The sequence below is a fragment of the Phyllostomus hastatus genome, unplaced genomic scaffold (assembly GCF_019186645.2).
Source record: "Phyllostomus hastatus isolate PE091 unplaced genomic scaffold, TTU_PhHast_1.1 phas_contig_283, whole genome shotgun sequence".
Taxonomy (NCBI): domain Eukaryota; kingdom Metazoa; phylum Chordata; class Mammalia; order Chiroptera; family Phyllostomidae; genus Phyllostomus; species Phyllostomus hastatus.
The window spans coordinates 11,673,899-11,696,997 of NW_025333833.1; the positions used below are offsets into that span (position 1 = coordinate 11,673,899).

At 44.9% G+C, this 23,099-nt stretch overlaps 1 protein-coding gene across 2 annotated transcripts in view; it reads left to right on the plus strand.

The window, feature by feature from the left end:
* Nucleotides 1-23,099, plus strand: part of RGL1 (ral guanine nucleotide dissociation stimulator like 1) — a 215,887-nt gene that overhangs the window by 13,920 nt on the left and 178,868 nt on the right. The window contains exon 2 of one of the 2 annotated variants that reach the window (XM_045838522.1): nt 10,887-11,040. The exons of the other annotated variant lie outside the window; for it this stretch is intronic. The gene's annotated coding sequence lies outside the window, so the exon portion shown is untranslated. The remainder of the gene's footprint in view (nt 1-10,886; nt 11,041-23,099) is intronic. 2 annotated transcript variants of the gene reach the window in all.

Genomic DNA, 23,099 nt, shown 5'->3' on the forward strand with positions numbered 1-23,099 from the left:
TCTTGGATATTCCCTCTTTTCTCTCCCTCGGGCCACTGGAAGGAAGGAGTGAGTGGTGATCTCGGTCTCTGATTTCCCTCAGTTTCCACCAGAAGTTCTTCCGCATATATACTGCTCTAAGAATCCCCCAACAGGGACAATGGAAGCATCTAGAAGGCTTTCTGCAGCAGCGTCGCCCACTCTTAATGTGTCTGTCATCGTGGGACTCCCCGTCCCCACACCAGCGCCCGTCCTTTCTCCCCCACAGGGCTCCTCCTGGCTTGGCTGTGCTCTGTTGGTAGATCGGCCTGGTGGTTAACTGCTCGGCCCTGTTCCCCTTGCAGCTCGCTCCGGCGTGTGCTCGGCTCCGCTGCACCCAGCCCTTCCCCAGCACTCGCCTCTGACCACACTTTACTGCCCCCGCCTCTCGCTTCCAGCTCCCTAGTGTCTCCCAGTTCAGTGAGCTTGCAAATGTAAAACCAAAAGTTGATCCTCCAAGGTCACCTTTTATTTGACCTTAGTAAATGATACTGCCTTTAAACATATTACTTGGAAAACAAGCCTCTGTCCACTAGTATTTTTACTGGTTGCATTTTAGGGTGATATTAGGGATAGGCAACTTCAAGTAGCCGCCAGTTAGAAAAATAGCTCCATGGAGGTATAACTGACAAATAAAAATTGCGTGTACTTAGGGTGTACAACCGGACCTTTTGAGATATTTACACATTGTAAAGTGATCACAACATCAATCTCACTAACGCAGCCCTCACCTGAAAGCATTGTCTCTTTAGGGTGTGTGTGTGAGAGACACTCAAGCTTTAACCTTTTAGCAAACTTCAAGCGTTCAGGGAAGCACTGTGGATGTGGCCGCCCGCTCCGCGTTGGGTCTGCAGCACCCGTCCGTGGTGCGTGGCTGGAACTCACACCCCTGGACCAGTGTCACTGCGCTCCCCTCCCCAGCCCCTGGCAAGCAGCGTCCCACTCCGCGCTTCCATGAGATCGACCGTTTCAAACTCCACGTAGAGATGAGATCACACAGCCTTCGTCTGTCCCTGGTTTTCTCACTTAGTTTCATGTCTTCCAAGTTCATCCACGTTGTTGCAAATGGCAGATTTCCTTTTCTAAGGCCAAGTAATATTCCACCGTGTGTGTCTATACTGCTTTTCCTTTATCCGTTCATCTGCGAGTGATATTTTGGTCGTCGCCACATTTCACTGTTGTGGGTCACGGTGCACTGGACATGGAGTGCAGGTAGCTCTCTGGGGCCCGATCGCAGTTCTGCTGGGTAACCACCTGGCAGTGGGCTGGCTGGGGCCCACGGTGGGCCTCCTTTAAATAGTGGGAGGGGCCGCCGCCCTGGTTTCCATCGTGACCTCACTTGTTACAGCCCCAACAGCAGTACACAGGGTTCCCCTGGCACGTCCTCGATGACACTTGTTACGGCCAGTCTTTCTGAAAACGGTCATCCTTGCAGGTGTGAGGTGACGTCTCACCGTGGTTTTGATTTGCATCCTCTTGATGAGCGATGTCTGAGCACCTCATTTTATACCTGCAGGCCGTGTTTATGTCTTCCTCTGAGCAGTGTTTCATCAAGTTCTTTGTCCTTTTAAATCAGATTACTTTTTTGCTATTGAGTGGTATGAGTTCCTTACCTACTTCGGATATTACCCCTTACCAGGTACGTTGTTGGCAAGCTTTTCCTGTCGTCTGCAGGTTGACTGTTCGCTGTGTGGACTCAGTTTCTTCTGCTGGGCTGACGTTTTTCAGTTTGATGCCGTCTCACCTGCCTGTTCCCGTTTGGATGCCTGAGCTCTCGGTGTCTTGTCCAAAGAGTCATTACCAAGACCGAAGTCAAGACATTTTCCCCCTCTGTTTCTTCTAGTAGTTTTACAGTTTTAGCTTTGCTGTTTAAGCCTTTCATCCACTTTGATTGGTTTTTGTACAGGGTGTCAGATGAGGGTCCAACTTCCTTCTTGCTGAGCTGTAATGTCTTAGGCCACCGTGGTTTATGTCTGTTAGGTGTAGGAAGCCTTGAAGGAAGGTCAGCTTTGCAGACCCCACATGGTGGTACAGAATGACTTTTCAAAGGGAATTCAGTCCCAAGGGGGCAAGGGACCTCGACCCTGACTTCCGCTCGCAGTTCTAACTGCTGAGTTGACGTTCCCAGGAAGGGAGGAGCTTTGAGGAAGCGTGTAGCTCCTCCCTCTCTCTTCCTTCGTTAGCCTGTCACGCTTCGTCTTCATGTTGGCGAGTTGCGATATGCATCACTCGTGCAAAACTAATAATGTGCAGTTATAATGAAGGAGCTCCACAGAGTACACCTGTGTATTTGTAAAGCGCCTTCCCTCAGTTCAGTGCACCAAAAATTGTTTCTAATCTTTGTTCCGACGGCCAGTGTGGTATCTATCCGGGATGGCTTGCGTGTTGCATATAAGGTGACCTTCTCTGTGGGTGGCAAGAAGTAAAATAGTTTATATTTCATTGCTAAAAGTTTTTAGTTTTATTTGAATGGACTAAGGCCAGTTAATTGTATAATTCATTGCTCTTGTAGCAGTTTGGTTGACATTGAGTAAAAATGCCCACATTCACGTAGCAGTAACAAATTACTTTAACAGAACTGTTGAAAATGAGCTACCAAGAAATAAAAAAGGGCAGAGAATTCAGTAGGTTTCGTGGAGCTCACTAAGGAATTAGGTGGGAAAAGTGGGATAAGAAGATAAGTGTTCCGGTTGAGGGGAATGGGGAAATAACAAAAAGCAGAGTGCGTTTTCTAGCTTGGGGGTCATAAGCCGAATGGCCACAGGGTGGCAGCAGAGTCTTAAAAGTGAGCAACCTTGCTGGCGCGTGACCCTTAGTTTGCTACAACCACTGACTTGCAGAATTCCTCCAAGTTGCTTCCCCGCCCTTATCCTAGGGAAACAAAAACAGATGTTTTGAATCAAAGGTAACTCCGAAAACTGAAGCTGAAGGAAAGTGTAGGGTGGAGGCATCACCTTTATTCTAAGAGGTATAGATGCTCTAAAAAAGGTTTCAAACTATCTGTGGGGAAGGACCAGTTTAGTTCCCAAACCATAATACGAGTAATTTTGTAAAATTCATGAAAATGACTCTATAGAAAAGAGTGAACAAAAAAACATAGAAAACACGAGCTCATTGTAAAAATAATTAGTTTAACAGATATAAGCAGATAAATGTTATAAACAGATAAATGCGTGTAAAATTTTATAACTACATTTCAATAAATATAAACAGAACAAGTTATCTGTTTTTGTGAAGCACTTTGTCTAGTTCAGCTGACTTTTTTTTTCATAGTAAGATTTTCTCAATGAAGGAAGCAGTGTGTTGGTTTACGTTCTGGCCCAGGCTGCTCTGAGAACCTTCTCCTGGACAAGATTTAAGCCGAAAGCGCATTTTCTGATCTAGCTCATACACGGTCATCTCCAATTTCTATAAACATTTTTAAATACCTCGATCTCTGTGCTTACCTTGCTGGCAGTGGCGGCAGGGGACGGGTGGGCACTGGTTCGCAGACTTCGCTTGAGTGACGCTGCTGTCGCGTGCTTCTGAGCCGCTTCAGTCACCGCTGGGCAGTGCGTGCTGAACCAAGTCCACCGACTCCCACTTCAGTCCCTCCGGCTAGCCTGTGGCACGAATGAGGAAGGGTTTAAGGAAACCGATTAACATTTACTGAATGCCCACTCTGTGACACAAAGTTGACACCCCTCACATCCCGAAGACTGGAGTGTTATTACAATTTCCATTTCACGGATGAGGAAACCAAGGTTGAGCGTTTCAATACTCAAGATGGCATAGCGAATCACGGGTAGAGCCGGGATTTGAACCCAGAGTACTCCAGATCTCTTCCTCTTTTGTGCCAGAATCCCTCATTCGCATCCTACTTTGAGCAAATAGAAGAGAACTGCAAATTTACGACCTAGTCTTAAGATAAGTGAGCCAATGATAAAATCAGGACGGAAAATGCAGGAAAAGTGTGCCGTGATAAGACGATATGTTTGCAGGGGAAACAGCTGAAAATGTTCCTGGCAAGAGGAAAGACTTTTTTAAAATCAGCTTTACTGAGGTACAATTTCCATATAATAAACCACACCCATTTTAAATGTGCAGTGTTTTGGGTTTTGACAAATGTATGTTCTCACGTTACCACCATCACAATAATAACGCAGAACGTTTCCATAAACCCCAAAGCTCCCCGTGCCCCGCCCCTGCCCATGAGTCACCCTCCCTCATGGCTTCGGGGAAGTGCTATCTTTTCGCTGTTACCATAGATTATGTGTGTTTTTTCCAAAGTGTCACATAAATGGAATCATAAAGTATAAACTTTGGCACCTTTCACTTATTTCTCAGCATAGCGTTTCTGAGACTCAGCCATGGGATTGTATCCATCAGTAGTTTGTTCCTTTTTAATATTGAGAAATACTGCTCAATGTTGGATATAGATGTGCTATAATTTATTCATCTGCTCATATTATTTCAGTTCAGGGCTAGTATGAAGCAGCTGCTGTGAACACGCACGCCCAGGTCTTTGTGTGGACACACGTTTCTGCGTCCCTGGGACAAATGCTTGAACTATAATTGCTCGTCTGCACAGTAAATGCATCTCACCCTCTGGGGGCTTTCGAGTGGTTCAGGACAGGTCTCCCTGAGACGTGTCGCTTGACCATGTGACTTATTTCGAGCCTAAGACAACTGACACCCTTTGAGCTCAGAAGAAACTTTTACATCTCCATGAAAGAATTTAAATTAGGGGCCTTGCCCACAGTAAGAACTGTTACCAGCGGTAACTGTTTATGACCCACATATAGGGCAGGGCCAACGTCTAATTACCGAGCACCTGCTCTTCTTGCCATCCTGCAGATGGCCTTCCTTACCCCTAACCTCGTCGTTGGCTCCAAATGCCACCCAGACCTCATGTTACCCTTTGGCCGCCGAACTTCTGATACATGTGGGTCTCTGACTCTGTCTCGTATGTGGGGTTCCTGTACATGAGTCTGTGATTATATTCGGTTAGTTTCTCCTGTTAATCTAATCTGTTTTATGTAGATTCAATGATTACACCAGCCGAAAGAAGGCAGGGAGACGTTTCTTCCTCCCAAACAATGCCACGTTGTTTTCAAAAGTTATTTGTTGTTTTATGTTTCCATTGGCAACGTATGGAAAAGTAGTCCCGTTGCTCACTACCTCGCCAGCACTTCGCACCGCCAGTGAAAGGAAGTATTTAACGTATCAGTTTAGAAACACCAGTTTCGTTTAGGCCTGCCATTGGATGGGAGAGGAGCGAACAGAGGACGGGATTCTGGAGCGCTTCCGTTTCTTCATCTGCAGAGCTGATCCCCCGTGAATTTTCAGGGTCACCACACTGACCAGCAAACTGGGTGTTCAGCTGGTCACTGCTGTCAGCCCCTCTTGTCCCGACCGCTTGCAGATGAAACCACTGGTGGCGCTTGACTCGGTGCTGAGCTGCGCTCAGTTCTGCCCCTCAGTCCAGACAGGAGATGTGGGCGCAGAGATGTTACGGCCTTAGATTCCCTAGAGGATAAGGCGAGCTCTGAAATCTCCGAGTAGAAAGCAGCCGTTGTCTCTTGAAATATTTCTCTCCTCCATTCTCTCTGTGGGAACATCGATGAGGTGGACATTGGACCTTCCCCTTCATCCTGTGGCTCTTCCTGTGACTCTCTTTCGTCTGTTGTCATTCCTGTCGTTAGTCTCTCAGGGCCCGGTCCTTCCAGGGGCTTCCTCTGGGCCAGTCACCTCGCTGTCCACTCCCCTCTGCCTGCCTGTCCCTCTGCTCTTCAACCCACTTACCCAGTTATTTAAATCAGTGAATACATGTATCCTTTCTAGAAGTTTTATTTTGTGCCTGTGTTTCCCTCCATTTTCATATTTTTGTTTTTTTTTTTTTTAAATTTAATTAACTGGTATTGTATAGTCTGTAACAAATCATTCTACTATCTCACGTTCTTGGAGGTTTAACTTTGCTTTCAGTTGCTGCTCCCTACTCCGGCTCATGCGGACCGTCCCTCCGGGTGCTGTGAAATGTTGATTTTGAAGCCGCGCCCGGTGGGGACTCTGTGTGGCCAGCACTGAAGGTGTGTCTCTCTAGAGTGGAGGTCCTCCATCCTTTCTGCACCTTAGAATCTCCTAGCGACCTTTTAAAAATCAGGATGGCAGGTTGGACCCCAGATCAGAGCAGATATTCCAGGTGTGAGACGGAGACATTAGTACTTCTAGAGTTCCAAAGTCAAGGGTGAGACCACTGCCCTGGAGAGGATTTGCCTTTGACTTTCACAGGCACTGCGAGTGTGTTCCCAGCCCTGGATCACTTTCATGTCAGTTTCTCAGCTCTGGGTTCCTGACTGCATAGGTGGCACAGTATTTTCTGTACAGTAAAAAGCGACACCATAAAAGTCCTAGAGGAGGACATAGGCAGGAAGATCTCAGATATTCCACCCAGCCACATTTTCACCAATATGTCCTCTAGAGCAAGGGGCATGAAAAAGCATTTGTAATAGAGAATATCAACAAAGGCAATTTGATTCTTTTTTTTTTTTAACAACTTTATTGAGGAATAATTGACATATATTTGTATATATTTAAAATATGTGATGGTTTCATAATATACATTGTGGAATTATTACCAGATCAAGTTATTTAACACATTACTCGCCTTGTATAGTTAACTCATTTCTTGGGTGTGGTGAGAATGCTTAAGACCCACTCTGAGCCGCGGTCACGTCTGCAGCGAGGACACAGCGCCGGCCGCAGGGACGGCTGCACGTGGCCCCTGGAGCTTACAAGTCCGCATCCTTGGGCTGGCACCTTCCCACCTCCCCCGCCCTGGCCTGTGGGGACCAGCACTTCATTTTGTTTCTATGCGATCAGCTTTTTTTTTCCTTTTCATTCGCATGTAAATGATACCATGCAATATTTGTCTTTCTCTGTCTGGCTTATTTTACTTAGCGTAATGCCCTGCAGTTTCATCCATATTGTTGCAAGTGCAAGGATTTCCTTATGTTTTATGGCTGAGTGGTATTCCATTAAATATATATACAGCATATTTTCTGCATCCGTTCACGTGTCGGTGGGCACTCAGGGTGTTTCCGCATCCTGGCTGTCGTGGACGGTGCTGCGGTTGAGAGGGTGGGCAGGCATCTCTGTGAGGCCCTGACTTCAGCCCCTCGGGGTGAGTATGGGGGGCTGGGGTTGCTGGGTCGTACGGTAGTTTCGTTTTTAAGTTTTTGAGAAACTGTTTTCCAATAATGGCTGCACCAGTGAACATTGCCACCAGTAGTGTATAAGGATTCCTTTCGTCCACATCCTTGCCAGCATTTATCTTTTGTGTTTTTGGTAATAGCCATCTTAACAGGTGTGAGGTGATGTCTCACTGTGGTTTTGATTTGCATGTCCCTGATGATTAGGGAAGTTAAACTCCTTTTCATACACCTACTGGCCTTTTTAAAAAATCCTCTTGGAAAAAAATGTCTTTTCAGGTCCTTTGTCCATTTTTTAAAAATGCAGGTATTGGCTGTAAAAATTTTTATTGATTGATTTGAGAGAGAGAGAGGAAGAGAGAGAGAGAGAAAGAGAGAAAGAAACAGATTTGTTGTCTCGTGGGACAGGGGGAGATTGTTCCGCTTCAGACTGAGCAAACCCAAGGCTTCGTCACCGACTCCCACGTGGCCACAAACAGCCCCTTCCTGCTTACCCGTCTCAACTCGTGCTCTCTGGACAGCCCGTCCGTGTCGGGGGAACACATCTGTGTTTATGTTCCTCCCTGGTTTTGGTTTTAGAATTTCCCTTACTGCCTTGTGAATCAGCTGTCCATTTAGAATCTTTGTTACATTTATCCAAGAATCCCAGGTTCTTCTGTGTGCTTAGATCCCAGTATTGCTGGAAAAAATGGAAGTCTTGCTGAGACTGTAAGTCTGTATCTTCATGGCCCTGCCCTGCCCTTGAATTCATCCTCCGGTTCCCAGCATCTGCCTGAACCAAGTGTGAGCTTGCTGTGTCTTTGGATGCGGTGCACCAGGTTTGCAGGCACCTGGCAGACAGGCCTCTGGAGCTTGTATGCATTTCCCGGGGCTGTGCCAGGCCTGGCCTTGGCTGCGTCTTGCTCTAGCTGGTCTATGTTGCCAAAGTCCCAGCATGCTTTGAATTCCAGCCTACCTGAATTATGTCAATTTCTAGTCTTTTTCTTCTGTTTCCAAGTCTCTGTCTTTTGAACTTAAGTTGCCAAACTTAAGTCTGGTTTTAGTTTATTTTCTGGATTCATCTTTCCACAAAGGACTCTATCCCTGATTTGAGAGTTTGTAGTGTGGTTTATAACAATGTGGGAATGGGTCCAACTCAAGATTCAGATGTCTAAGATGCCCAGATGGTTTTAGCAAAGAGCTTCTAACTTTCTACTTCATTTAAAACAACACTAAACTTATTGAGTGTGTAAATTCAAAAGATTTTCGACTACATGTTGATAACTATGTACCTGTAGTATTAATTGAGGATAAACGCTGAATTACTAAACTTGTCAGAAGGAATTTACAGTTGAGAATACCCTTTGACTTAATTTTATTTGCTTAATTCACGAGTAGCCATCTCCCTGTGCACCGAGTACCACCAGCAGTGGCTGGATTGTGGCTGGTCCACTCGATGACCTCTTTTACTCTGAGACCTGGTATGGTCACCGAGTTTTGTGAAAAAGCACTCAGAGAACTCTCGTTGGTATTGGATGGGGCGTCTACCCTAGTCTGGACTTCCTTATTTCTTTTAGAAAGCCCTGCTGATCATCACTGAAACGTGAGTCTCACAGCAGCCCCTAGCCCCGTGCCAGTGGTGTTGGCATTTGATTAAGAACATGGCTGTGAACATTGACCGAGATCTCTGGAGGCAAGAGAATACTGTGTGCTAGTAACGAGCCGGCAGACATTGTGGGCTGCACGGCTGGTCGGCAGTCCATCGGCATCTTTCTTCTTAATCAGTTGCGTCCTCTGGGGCTCGAGTCACGGTCCTTTCAATCATTTTACCCTTATTTAGATTTCTCCTCCTACTTTCTCTCTCCTTTTTCTTGGCAGTATCTTCTAACAAAATTAGGAGGGGCTTCCAGAAGGTGCCTTGGAAGACTGTTGAAATGTGTATACCTGTCAAAAAGGATGGACCAAACCCTGTTGAAAGCTGTTTTACACATCAGGTCCTGAGTGGGGTCTCAGCTCCTCTGTTATGATCTGATCATCCGGAATGATCTGAAGGAAAACCATCAGAGCTAATTATAGAGCCCGCAGTGATTTTCAGATGCCTTTTCTTCTTTTTCTCATGCAGGGGACTCAGGAATCTTGTACTCTGGATGAACCCAATTTACATTCTTGTCGGGATTGGGAAAGTAGGGTTGAAGACTTTATTTTGAAGGCAAAACTCTTTAATTTACTAAGGAACACAATCTATTCTTTTTATTCTCCTTTCTCTCTCTTGTTCTCTTCTTTCTTTTCTTCTCTCCATACCTCCTTCCTTCACTTTCCTCACACCTCCCTTCTCCCTTCTCCTCCTTCCCTACCCTTCCCTTCTTGTCTTTCCTTTACTCTTCCTTCATTCCTCTTTTCCTTCCTTTTTTCTTCCTTTCTTCCAACCTTCCTTCTTTCCTTATATCTTGGTCACTTTGCACATGCCTAAATATTTTGGAAAATAGACAATGTTGAAGGTAAGGTATTGTTTCTATTACAAAAACTTGGTTAGAATGATGACACTCCAGGATTGGAAAGAAAACATAATGTTCTTCTACTTCAGCCATGTAATGGATCCCTGAGTCCCTCCCACTCTGTCCACAGTGTATGACGGGAGACCGACATCCCCCGTGGTGATGGAAAGCCTCCTTTGCCCTGAAGCAGCCCATGACAACTTCGAACAGCTCTGGCAGTTACTTAGTGACTGGTTATGAGTTAAAATATAGTTTTCTATAACATCTATCCATCCACTGCTCTTTATCCATCTATCTGCCCTGTCCTTGTGGCCAAATAGAGCGGCACTTTTCAAATTTTAAGTTGAAATATAAGATTGTGAAATAATTTTCGTTGGATACGACCAGCATTAAGAGAGGAGGAGGAGGGACAGGCGAGGGCAAAGCGAAGGAGCAGCAGAGTGGAATGAGAGTAGAATGTGAAAATATCAGCGTGTATCACAGATAGTGAGGTTTTCATAAAACCTTTGTCTTGACTGGGTAATTGTTATTTAGTGAACTGCATATGTCAACTGGATCACAATGGTTCAAAGAAAAGTTTGAAAGCTGCTGAATAAAGTGTGTCTGGTTTTTCTTCCGAGTGGCCATCCACGCAGGTGAGCCGACCGCATGCCCTGCCGAGTCTTCACTTCTCCAAGCTAAACATTTCCTTCCGCCCTCCGCGTGCATCGCGGCCTCGCGTCTCCTCGCCATCCTTAACTCAATCCAGAGTACCCAGTTCGTGTGAAAAATACAGACCTCAAGTCCAAACAACGTCCCTAGCTGTGCTCCGACCGAAACAGAGGCAAGCAGGACTACCCTTCTGCGGGTTAGCAGAGTGCGCCTCAGAGCATTTCCGCGCTGCCTGAGCTGCACGCTGCGGTGGTGCGGGCACAGACCCAGGGGCCGCTGGCCTTGGCGTCTGTCTGTTCAGCTGCTGTGAGCCTTAGTGACTAGTAACCTCGGGCAGTTATGCAGCCGCTCTGTGCCTCTGTTTCTTCATCTGTACATAGGATGATAATAGTAGTTCAGAACATTTTCATGAGTATTAAATGACTTGATTATATGTAAAGGACTTGGAACAGTGCCAGGCAAATAGTATACACTTAGTGGGCTAATATATTTCTAAAGCAATGACAGCAAATTGTTGATCCATCTAACTTTTTATCAACTTACATTTATCTAGGCTTTTGGTGTGTGCACCAGTGGGATCGTAAGTCCCAGTCTGCAGCCCCCGGTCTGCGCCTGGCGTCCTGACACAAGTGGCAGTGCTCCCTTTTGCAGTCACCTGTGGCCCCGACAGGACCTTGTGTATGAATCTTCGAACCTATATTTTTGTGGTAAGAATTAATATTTTCACCAGTTATGTACCACCCTACCTAACAGCCACCTCTTCTCTCTCTAAGTATTGATCAATATTGGACTTATGTAGAAGATCTTACTTTTTCATTTTCTGTTGAAACTTCGCCTCAGTTCTCCCATCCCCCCTTCCCCCTCCCCCCTCCCCCTGACAGGTGGCAGAGCCAAGATGAAAGGCAGAGGCTGCCTGACTCCAGGTCTGGGCTCGTCCCTCTGGGTCCGATGACCGGGGTTCAAACTGGCCCATCTTTCTATCCTGTGAAGAACTTTGGATTATGATTAAGTTATTCAGGGTCTTTATTAGCCCTCTAAATGTCATATTATTTGTATCTTTAATTTATTTGGTGGATAGTTAATGAACTTCCACAGGATGCCAGGTCCTGTCCCAGGGGCCAGGAGTGGAGCCGGGGACCAGCCGCCACGGCCCTTCTTCCAGGGAGCTGACCTGCTGGAAAGGTCGCTCTGCGTCCTAATCTGTGGCAACTGGGGTCATCAGAACAGGATTTACATAAACCCTGAGGCTGGTTACTGGGTGCTTCCTTCTGGATTAAAAATATTTATTCATTTAAAAGTAGCATTCGGCAGTCATCTTACAGATAATGAGCCTGTTCGTATGGTCCATCGACGTTTCTTCTAGTCCGAAGTACAGTATCATCCTACTGTCGCAGGCCTTTTTCTCGCTTACCCGCATCTGTCGTTCTTCCTGCACTTGGTAGTCTGCTCTGAACGGAGGAAGTGGTGTTGTCTGGACTAATTCGTCCTCAGTGGTGGCCCACTAGCATTCTGAAAATGACCACGTATTTTAATAGTCTGTTCCAGAACGTCCTTGTGGTCTAGCAGTTTGCAGACCTTGCATTCTCAGTCGTTTTGAAAACAGGGACTTTCCTTCCTTTGGCCAGCTCCTCCTCTCGTTCCCTATGATTCCTTCAAGACCTCCGCCGTTGGCTCAGCGGTCTCATTTGCTAAGCTCTTCCTGGAAGCTTCTAGACTATAGTTGGGCCAGGCGTAAGCTTTTTCAGAGAAGCTAGATGCTCTCTTAAAATCTTACTCATCTTTGGTTTCACACCCCTCTTCTGAATTATAGTAATGGGATTCTATACTGAAACTCGGACACTGTAACCGTTGCCATTTATTGAGCCCTTATTATGTGCAAAGCACGTCTGTAAGCATTTACACACATCTCTCCCAGTCGTGTTGCATTACCGTGATGGGGGCGTTGTCTGTCTCTGTGAGAGAAGAGGAGAGCATGACCACACGGAGCAGTGAGGTGCAGAGTGGGGACCTGAACCCCGTCTGCAGTGTCAGGAAGACCGGAGAATGGGGTGCTCCCGGGACTAAAATTGGACAGAGGTTCTTGATGAAATAGCCTTCTAAAATGACAGACTTTCTTCTAATGTGATAACACTATGTTTGCATTTGTAATTTACGATTTTTGTGATGACTCATAATTTTGTTTGAAATATTTCACTTACATAAAGATGAAGCTATTAAAGCAGAAGTAGATGGGGCAGGACCTTGGGGAAAAAGGAATAAGAATTTGAGGAAAACGGTCCAGTTTGTTTCTCGGGAAGCATCCACAATGCCGGTTTGCTCCTCTTCGTGAACGTGCAGGAACGAATGCGTGCGGCTGTGCGTGACCTCCTCGGCAGTGAGGCACGGTGTGCTTGCTGTGGGCGAAAGACCCAAGCTCCCTCTTTTGAGTTATTTTCTTACTCGCTATAGATTCATGTTTTTTCCCGCCATGATATCATGATTGGTGAATTTCATTTTCAATGGTTTATATCAAGCTTAGCTCCAAAAAGGACTTGAGGTGATATTATTGTCTGTTGACTTATTGGCAACATTGAAAATGTTATTTCTAGATAACTGAACAGCAGGTCCTGTAAGACAGGGGCCTGCACCTCCTCCGCCCACCCATCGCACGGTCAGCTCCGCGTGCCATTCAGGGCGCGGTGCCGCGTTCCTGAATCTGTGCGTGGACTGGTGAGTGGCAGTCTCCACGCTGGCTTTAAGAGATTTGCTGTGTCACTTATTTTCCTTTAATTGTTGGTGAGTTGAGAAACCTCTTTGAATCTCTTTCAAAAGAGCAAGATTCTTTAAAAAGAACACATTGTGATGTGTGAACAGGCCCAGTTATTTCCTAAGACTTTTGATTTTGGAGAATTTTTTTTTAGCTTGGTGAAGACCCAGTCCTGGCACTGGCTGTTTCTCTGAACAATGGGAGGAGTAGGGGAGAGCGTTTGCAGGGGTGAGGCCAGAGGCCTCATTGTCCCAGGGAGTTACAGAAACTGCTGGGGGTGGGACACTCACCATATTGACACTTGTAGTTTTGAGGTGGAAAGAGTAGGAGGCTTCAGTCCCAAGTAGACAGAAGAACCTTTATATATATAGGTCCTCAGCACATCACAGGGATGAAAGGCTAAGCGGGTAATTTGCTCCTGGGCCCCCTGCCCTTGGGCTGTTGGTGGCGAGTTGCTTTAGCAGAGCTGAAGGGCCTCTCTTTCCTTGGAGAACCTCATTTCTTTTCCAGGTAAATGGTAATTATCACCTGCAAGTACACCAGTGTTTGATGTCCATATTTGCATGGATATTTATATATAGTTTGTATATTTAAAACCTCACTTGGAGAACTTGGTTTAGAGCAATAACAGCTGGCAACAGGTTTAAAGTAGAGAACACCCCAAGTTGGCTTGAGTTTTTTCCACGTGCAATATTTATTCCTTTAATTATTCGAGAACTTCGACTTTGTTAACAACAAAGATTCTTAACTTTTAGTATAAAACCTGGAAAGCAGCTGGCTGGTTATGAATCGGCAGTGCCATCTACGGCGTACTACCTCGGATTCTAGTTCAAGTGCTCACGAGGGACGTGGGGAGGCTCAGAAATTCTCCTCTGTGTTCAGTGACTTCCGTGTGAAGACTTCAGTTTTATATAACTAGAAGAAGTCTTCCTTTTAGTTCCAACATGGCAGAGACCACCGTTTTCTTCAAGTCCTCCTTAGTGCGGAAGCTTCAAAAACACACAGTGATAGTAAGAAGAGCAGTTCTAGTTTCGTAAAGATTGCATTTTGAAATGCTCTTCAGCAGCAGCTCTCTATCTAGGTGCTGCATGGAAGCCCGTGACTGTGGGTCACATTAGGTGAGTCTCGAATAGGCGTAGGGCAAGCAGATATACACAAGCAAATGCACGACATGAATATGATAGGAATACCGTATTTTGCCATGTATAATGCATATCGAAAATTTTGGCCCAAACTTTCAGAAAAAAATCAAAAGAATCAAAAATATTTATATAGAGGGTATAAAGGGGACTAAATGGTAATGGGAAAAAATTTAAAAAATATATATGATAAAGATTATATATTAAAAATATAAACATTTACATAGATATGGAATTAGTACTACTCATGTATAATGTGTATCCTTATTTTTCCCTTAAAATTTGGGCAAAAAAAGTGCACATTATTCATGGTAATAATTATGGTTTCATCACACTTATTGTATGGTAGTTCAGTAATTTTGTGATCTTTAATATATCTATTACTTAAAAAAAATTCTTGCCATGACTGGTGTGGCTTACTTGGTTGAGCATCATCCTGAAAAGTGAAAGGTCTCAGGTTCAATTCCCTGTCGGGGCACATGGCTAAGTTGCAGGTGCGGTCCCCAGTTGGGGCGTGGACCAGAGACAACTGACTGATGTTTCTCTATCACTTCAATATTTCTCTGCCTCTCTTTCTCCATCCCTTCTCCTCTCCTTAAAAATAGAAAAATAAAAATTAAAAAATATTTCCTTTAGAAAAAGAAGTATCAATCAGAAAAAATCTACCTACTCATTAGTTTTAAGCTTATAATAAGTAAATGTATGGGGATGTTTGGAATTTCTAAGATAATTATAGTTTCAAACCACAGCACTTGTACAAATATTCATTCGATTCTTTTTTTTAAAGATTTTATTTACTTTATTTTTTTAGCGAGGGGAAGGGAGAGGGAGAGAGAGGGAGACAAGCATCAATGTGTGGTTGCCTCTTGTGTGCCCCGCACTGGGGATCTGACCAGCAACCCCCAGGCATGTGCCCTGACTGGGAATCGAACTGGTGACCCTTTGATTTGCAGGCTGGCACTCAACCACTGAGCCACACCAGCCAGGGCCATTGGATTCTTATTTTACTTTACCAACACACATTAGTTTAAAGTTGAGCAAGACTCATTGTCCAGATCTGTTTTATCAGTCCTCTGGTAATTCCAAGACTCCCACTGGAGCTTCTTGAAAAGAGCTTATGAGTTACTCTTTTTTCCTATTATATGTCATGCCAGATCAACATTATTTTCAGAAACGGTAATTTTCTGTTATATCAACCTTTTGCATAGCTTTCTTTCTCTAGCTTTGAAAGTAATATACATTTGTGATAAAAATTTCAAATAGTCATCATTCTCTATAAACAGCCCCTGGAGATATTCATTATTAATGGCTCGGTGCACTATTTTTAGTTGTGTTTGTTAATGCGAGCCTTTCCATTTCCCAGCGGCCCCGAGGCAGGGCTGCTCTGTCTGAGTTTTCCTCGGTGGCGCTTTCTTCCAGAGAGTTTGCGGGCTGTTTGTTCTCCAGCTCCGCCAAGGGAACCGGTCACTTATTACTGTGGCCGGGAAACTTGCGTCTTCACTTCAGTTATGATGGTTTCTGTCTTTCTATGGCGTTTAGTTTCTTAGGAGCTTGACAACAGCATGGGCTTGTGCGGCGCTGTGCACATGTCCCAGCATGCTCGGCCACATCCCCGCCCTACGTAGAAAGGCCGTGGAAAGGCTCAAGTCTTCACCTAAATTGGCCAATCTGCAGCGGAGCCGTAATTTGAACCCTCTGATTACGCATATCCTGAGGTGAACTTCACCTGGTCCCGTGACCTTAAACACTAAATTCTGAGGATTCTCAAATTTGTATTTCCCCTTGAGCTTCAGACTTGTGTATCCAGGTGTCTTTTTCTTTTTTTAGTAACATCTCTAATTCAATAGCATCCTAAACTTGACTGAGCAATAAACAGGATCCTTGGTGGCCGTACCTCTATCTCGTTTCTTTCAAGGTCTTTTCTATGTGGGCTAATGGCATTAGCCACTCATTTGCTCGTGCAGAAATCTTCTCTCTCCCTCGAACTTGACATCAAGTCCACCAGCAAGTGCTAAATCTGACTAGACTTCACCTTTACCTTCGTCTCTTACCTGGGTTGCCATCATCACTTCCCAATTGGTTTTCCTGCTTCCGCTCGGTCCCCCACAATTTTGTTTTATTTTTTCGTTATACTTAACAATATCTGATTTTATCTGTTTATGGGTTCGTTGCCTGTCTACTCCTTCCCAAGTGTCAGCTCCGCGAGGCAGAAGCGTACCTGGCCATCCCTGAATTCCCAGGGTCTATGTAGAACACGGCTGCCAGCAGTGAGTTCCACGCTGCATGAGTTCCTGAGCGAGTGAATAAATGAGGGAGCGGAAGGACGAAATCCGATGCTCTTTCAGAAGTTGGGATTTGGAAAAACTACTCCTTTGCTGGTTTTCCTAGGGCCCTTTTATAAAGTGTTGAAAGACTTTTATTTAATAATGTGTTCTTGAGATTGATATTGGAGACTTACAATGTTAAATTTATGGTATCATTCGGGCCTTGTCGAATGCATGTTGTGCTCTCTGAGATCTTTTGGACAGATTTTCTGTGGAAACCTGCAGAGGAAACTGGTCCTAGTGTGTTCTGGCAGCAGCCTCGCCTGCTAGGTGAGTGGGAAGGCACTTCCGCTGGTTGAGACGCCTCGAATATGTACTTCAATGGCGATGTGAAAGAGAAGGCACAGAAGTGAATGAAAAACATCTTTATTTGCTTTGGATTGCCCTTCTTCCAGTAAGGAAGAAACTGGCCCTTCTTTCCTCTTTGAATAAAGAGGAAATTGATATTGGACTGATTAGTACGTTTTTAAAAACTAGGAACTTGAAATGAAAATCTAAGGATCCTGAAATACCATTTTTTTAAAAAAATAATGACTCTATGAAGAAATGCAAAACCATATGATGAAAGTGCTGGGAGAGAGATTGATTGGTCGTGCTATATGTCGTTTAATGGAAACGTTTGTTGCTGGTGGTTTGATTCTCGCCTCGCCACCAGCTGGCCGCGTGCCTCTGGGCACGACGCTTCTGGAATCCAGGCTCGTTTCCTCTGTCAGAAGGTTAGGATAATCACATGAGGCGAATCTTGGCAAAGAATTCTTGCAAGAATAAAGCACAACACAAATACATTATCCTGACTGTCGTTACTGCACCCTTCTGGTGCGAGGTCTTCCTTATCTTGCCGTTTTCGTCTGTGGGGTTCTAGGACTCCCGGGCTACGTGTGTCTGAAATCTGAGCTCAGAGTTTTGTGAATCACCTCCAGATAGTTTTAAAGGACTTTTCTGGGAAATTTTGGCTGGCTTGTTTAATTGGTTATTTATGTGTAGCTGGGATCAACAACAATAAAAACATCAGTGAGGCTTTATTATAAATTCGTGAGCATCCTCTTGAATTCAGCTCTGCAATTTTCTTTGGCGATATCAGCGGGGAGAGAGCGAGGGCGGCCGTGCCTTTAAAAGCAATTACAGGCTCAGGTTTCCGAAAAAAAAAAAAAACAGTGCGTGCCAGGAATGGCACCTCTGCGATGATTTGTTCTTGAGGTTTTTTAAGCTATGTTTTCGAAGCCAGACTATTGATGCATTTTAATACCATTAGTATTTCTCAAATAAAGTAGTTTAGCAGCGTCATTAATTTTTCTTCTTCAAATACGAGGCAGGAGAATTAGCCCGAAGCAGCATTATTGCATGTGCTTAAACGTTTCATTTCCAGATACTGGAAGGCATGTTTTTAAGCGTTCTGGAGAAAAGAAGTTTTTTAAAGGTCCAAGCAGATTGATTTGTTTTAGAAATACTGAAGATGCAATATGTGAATCATATTTGGATTTTGAAGCAGGATATTAAACTTCACAGTAAAAGCGATTGCGTGGTTGTTAAGGCCCAAAGAGAGGTTTATAAAGCCAGGAGACAGAGAAACTGAAGCTTACTTGGAGAAGTACGTGATACAGGAATACAGGAATGGAAACATTGAATAAATAACTTTAAAACCATTTTTTGATGTTATTTTATCCCTTGAAGGCAGACAGATGATTAAAATTAAAATTGTATTAAAGATCTTCTCTATAAAAATATGTAACCTATAAAATGGATCTTGAGTCAGTCACATGCATTTCTTTCCAAATCCATAATTTGGATTTGGATTGGATTTCCAAATCCAAAATACTAAATTTACTTAGAATTTTGAAGTTCCTATTCGCTAGGCAATGCACCTTAGTCTCCAGAAATAAATCCCTGTTGCTTAGTCCAAGTAAATAACCCCGAAGGGAAGGCGAGCTGGCCTTGCTGACCTGGGGCCCCTCCAGGGGCTGGCAGTACAGGTGAAGACGGGAGAGAAGGGACGTGGTATTTCCATGAGTTTGTGCTTTTGCATTTGCTGTTTGTCTCTGGGGAGGCCTTTGCCATCCTGGCTCATCTGGTAAGTTCTCACCACATCAGCCTCCGTTCCCAGCGTCCTGTTCTCGCTGGCGGCTGTACCAAAGTCTCTGGGCAGATTGCTGCCTCTGCCAGCGATTTTCAACCTTTTTCATCTCATGGCACACCTACTCTAATTACTAAAATTCTGTGGCACACCACAAAATATACTTTTTGCCAACCTGACCAAAAAAGGAGGTGTAATCTCGATTCACTCACACCGGACGGCTGCTGTTGTGTTGGCTATTGTCATTCTTTTATTTGACAGTCCCAGGGAAAAGGGGTTGGTGCCCGCACACCTGGGTGCTGCACGTTTTCAACCTTCTCGCCACACGCACACCAGGGTGCCTCTTGCGGTGCAAAATCATTGGCTGCTTGTCTGCTGCCGGCTGCTTGTCTGGTGTTGCCTTATGTGCACCTCTGTTCCTGCATGTAGGACACCATAAACAATTGACTTACATATCTGTCACTTTTATATTTTTAGTGCTTAGCTTAGTGCTGGACACATAGTAGGAACTTAATAAATGTTTGCTAAATGAATGAACTCAATGCTGAGTGATACCCCCTGAGCTCTGTATAACCTAGATTCTGCTCAAAAAGGTGGGATTCTTGGCCCCATTCTCCCACTTGGGCAAAGTTGCCGTGGTGGGACAGAAGCCACCTAACAGGATAATCAGATGTGAGGGTTGATCATTCAATACATGTTCATTGGGCTTCTGGCGCCGGGACAGGTGCTGTGAGGGAGCTGCTGAGATGTAAGGTGTACTATATCTTTTTTCAGGGTGTTGCAAGTTAGCTTTAGAGGTAGGTGTAGCATACCTGTATGGATCATTTAGAGCAGGGGTCCCCAACCTCTGGGGACTGGTACCAGTCCGGGGCTGATAGGGACCAGGCCACACAGCAGGAGCTGAGCTTGAATGTGATGTGCTTCAGTCATCCTCAAACCATCACCCACTCCCCATCCACCACCCATGGAAAAATTGTCTTGGGACCGCTGATTCAGAGGGAGGTTGAATGCCGGATTATGACTTGGCTGTGTGTGTGTCAGGAAGCCAGTAAAGGTAGGAAGCCATGCGAGCTGCAGCAGTTGGGAAAGGCTTCACAGGGCAGACACGAGTTAATTTGGGCTCAGCAGTATTGACTAAAGGCAGGGCCGGGAAGGTGGCGAGCCCGGGGCCGGGGAGTTGAATGGCTGACTGTGTGGGAGTCGCTCGAGGAGCAGGGTTTCCTCTGGGGACTGCGGGTGCCTTGTGCTTGTGGATGGCTTGGAACTCCAGGAGCTATTTGTAAAATGGTGTTTGTATATTTGTGTAGGCCGTTTTCTGGGGACATGGGGCAGCTTTTAAAGATGTAGATGTAGAATCCTAAAAGAATGCTAAATTTTGTAATTTTAATCATTTTAACCATTTGTCTTTTCATGAGAGAGAAAAAGGAAGAATTCAGGGACCCGGAGGGAAGGGAAAAAGAGAGAGGGAGGAGGTGCAGGCTAATGCTTGAAGAGGCAAAATAATACAGGTATTGATATTTATTAATGATGTACCCCTGAAACTGTGCCATTAACCATAAGGCGTCTTTAGCTGATTATCAAAACAGATCATCTGAGCAATGACGGCCAATGCTCTGGGGCTACCAGTGCCTGTTTGAAAGAAATCAAATACTTAACCAGAAGGGATGGAAGCTTGTCCCATTGTTGCCCAGATAAAAATATACTAGATTCAAATGCAGACAATTTTATGGACTTGGCTGGGATTTATTTATTTATTTATATTTGCCAGTATCTTTAATTTGATCAACTAAAAATTTTTTAAAAGGATATTCTATTTAAACTTTTGAATTTAAGGACTTCTCTTTTAGTAAAAAGTTTCATCGTAAAAATTGAACATAATGAACTTGACTTGGTTATTTGTCATATACACAGATTCTTTCTAATGTTGGGTGCTCAGCGTACAGAGGAAACATTCAGACCCTTCCCCTGCCCCCCCCCCGCCCCCCGTCATTGCCAACTGAAAGTTTACAGACTGACATGTCAGGGGTAGGAATATTTTTACTTTTACTTTCTCTTTAGTGAGCTTTCCCCGTCACAAACATGCTTCGTAACGAGAACTCCTAACATGCGTGTCACAGTGTGAGTTACTGAGGGCGGAAAGAGGCGCATGAAAACAGAACCTGCTCTCGTGTTCTTGGGCGTGTCCCTGGGAGGGTTACAGTGAAGAAACGCCCCATATCATTGGTTCACGGGATTGGTGACAGCTCGTCTCTGAGGAGCCAAGAAGTCGTTAGGTTTCCTCAAAGACATAATGCAGCAGGGGATTTCTCTGTAATTCTCTCTTCAGGAAATTAGCTAATTTGATCATAGTTGAAGAAGATATTAACATTAAGAGAGGGAATAGACATGTAGACCACAATCATATCTCAAACACCAGTGTAGGCCATGTTTTCCCACACGGCATTCCGTGTAGTGGGAGGGGCTGAGCAATGTGATGATGTGAATACTCACTGAGTTAGATTTAAAAAACCTAAAAAATGCTTGACTAATGTTAATTTAATAAATGTGGAACTTTTTCGCTTTAAAGTCAAGTATTAAGAAAGATATATTATGCAAATTCTCAGATCATATAACTTTGTAAGAAACAGATCTTTATTTAACCCGCAAAGATCCCACAATCTTCTGAACTGCCCGGTCCCGGGTCAGTGCTGTCTGGGGTTAAAGGTGCAGTTTCAGCCGGATCACCTTTTCTAGTTTTACACTTATTAACGTACATTTACATTTTGCTTTGAATAAATTTTGATGTGAGTTAAAATAACTGCCACAGAGAATGCTTAACCTTTGAGCCACCATTTCTGGTTTGGTGGTTCGGGAACGTGGGACAGTGGGATGACCCGTGCCTGAGCAGCGGGTCTGCGGTCGGAGTTGCCGCAGAGGGAGAGCGCAGGGAAGCTCCTCGGGGCCGTGGCGCTGTTCCGTGTCCTGATGGAGATGGTGTTGACACATAAACATATGTGTTATGTGTTAACATGCATGGAACAGTACACCGGAAAAGTCCATTTTACTGCATGACCATTTAAAAACATACAAAATAAAGAACAAAATGCTAGCTGGGAAATAAAAACATCTTTTTAACATGTAAGAGACAAATGACTCATAGTACACCAAAACAGTCCTGGAAAGTCAGGAGAAAGCAGGGGCCCTAAAGCTATGCAGTGCGTGCGTTTCTTAGCTCTTCAGGTTGGTGAAGGGCACGCTTGTGAGTTGTTATGTGGACATTTAAGAAGGAATGGGAAAAGTGGCCCTTCTTAGGACAGAGTTACGTGGTGGTTGCAATTGGATCAAAAGCTTCCTGTTAATGATTGTTCAAGCTTCAACCAGCCCTCCCTCCCTCCCTTCCTTTTTGTCCTAAGTTCATGCTATCTGACGCGATGAAGTAGCATCCTAGATTACACGGCGGGACGTGAAGTGAGGGGGGATGAGACACTGGTTTAGTTCTGTTCCGGTCCTGAGGGTGGACGGATGGGCCAGGACAACACACACGCGGCAGCCCCGCTGCCCACTGGAACTCTGCTGCGGCATCCGCCTCAACCTGCAGGCCTCCCTGGCTCAGGCAGCCTAAAGCCCTGCTCTGACGCTGAGTGTGTGGTTTGCGTTGGAATCGACCCAGGTTCCAGAAGTTGGATGCCATGCTGAGGCCCCTTGGAGTAGCCCTTACGTTGATCTTGACCTTTTGGTGTGCTTTGAGTTGGGCCTCCCAGAACTGCTCTGGTCTGAAGTTAGCTTTTCGTCCCCTTGAAAGAATACATTTGTGCCTTGGGGCCTGAATGAAATTTAAACCAGCCTTCTGGAGATTTTGAAGGGCTATTACAGCAAGGCAGAGATGACATGGCCTCTTCCCTCACGAATTGTCGCTTTAACTTCTCATTTCCTGATTTTCTGAATGGGTGTTACTCTGGTCATTTGCCCGGGAGACAGCTCTGGATGAGGGAGCAGAAGAGAGAGTTTCATGTCTCTTGGGAGAGGAAGGGTTAACTTTTATTTCCAAGAGCACTGGCCGCATGGGTTCTTGGACGCAGCCACCCCCAGGAGAGTGGGGTGTGCCGAGCCCTGGCTAGCACGGAGCTCCACTCGGACGGGAGTGGCCGTGCGGCCGATGTTTACAACAGCTTCCCGGCCCGCTGACAGTGGGCTGAGTGAATCAAAGATTAGTTTGAAGTTCTTGACTTACATTCTTTACATTGAATATTGGTAACCACTGTTTTCTCTCAGTCTTTTCTCTAGGTTATTGTGTATTTTAAAACTCTGGCTATGAGGTAATATCAACTGAATTTGTTCACATTTGCCAACCATAGCCACAACCCTTGCTTAATGCCATTTCAACATAAAACATTTGTCTTTTAGACAGCCAGAAAATATATTGTAAGCCCCGGCTGGCATAGCTCAGTGGATTGAGCGCGAGCTGGGAACCAAAGTGTCCCAGGTTCGATTCCCAGTCAGGGCGCAT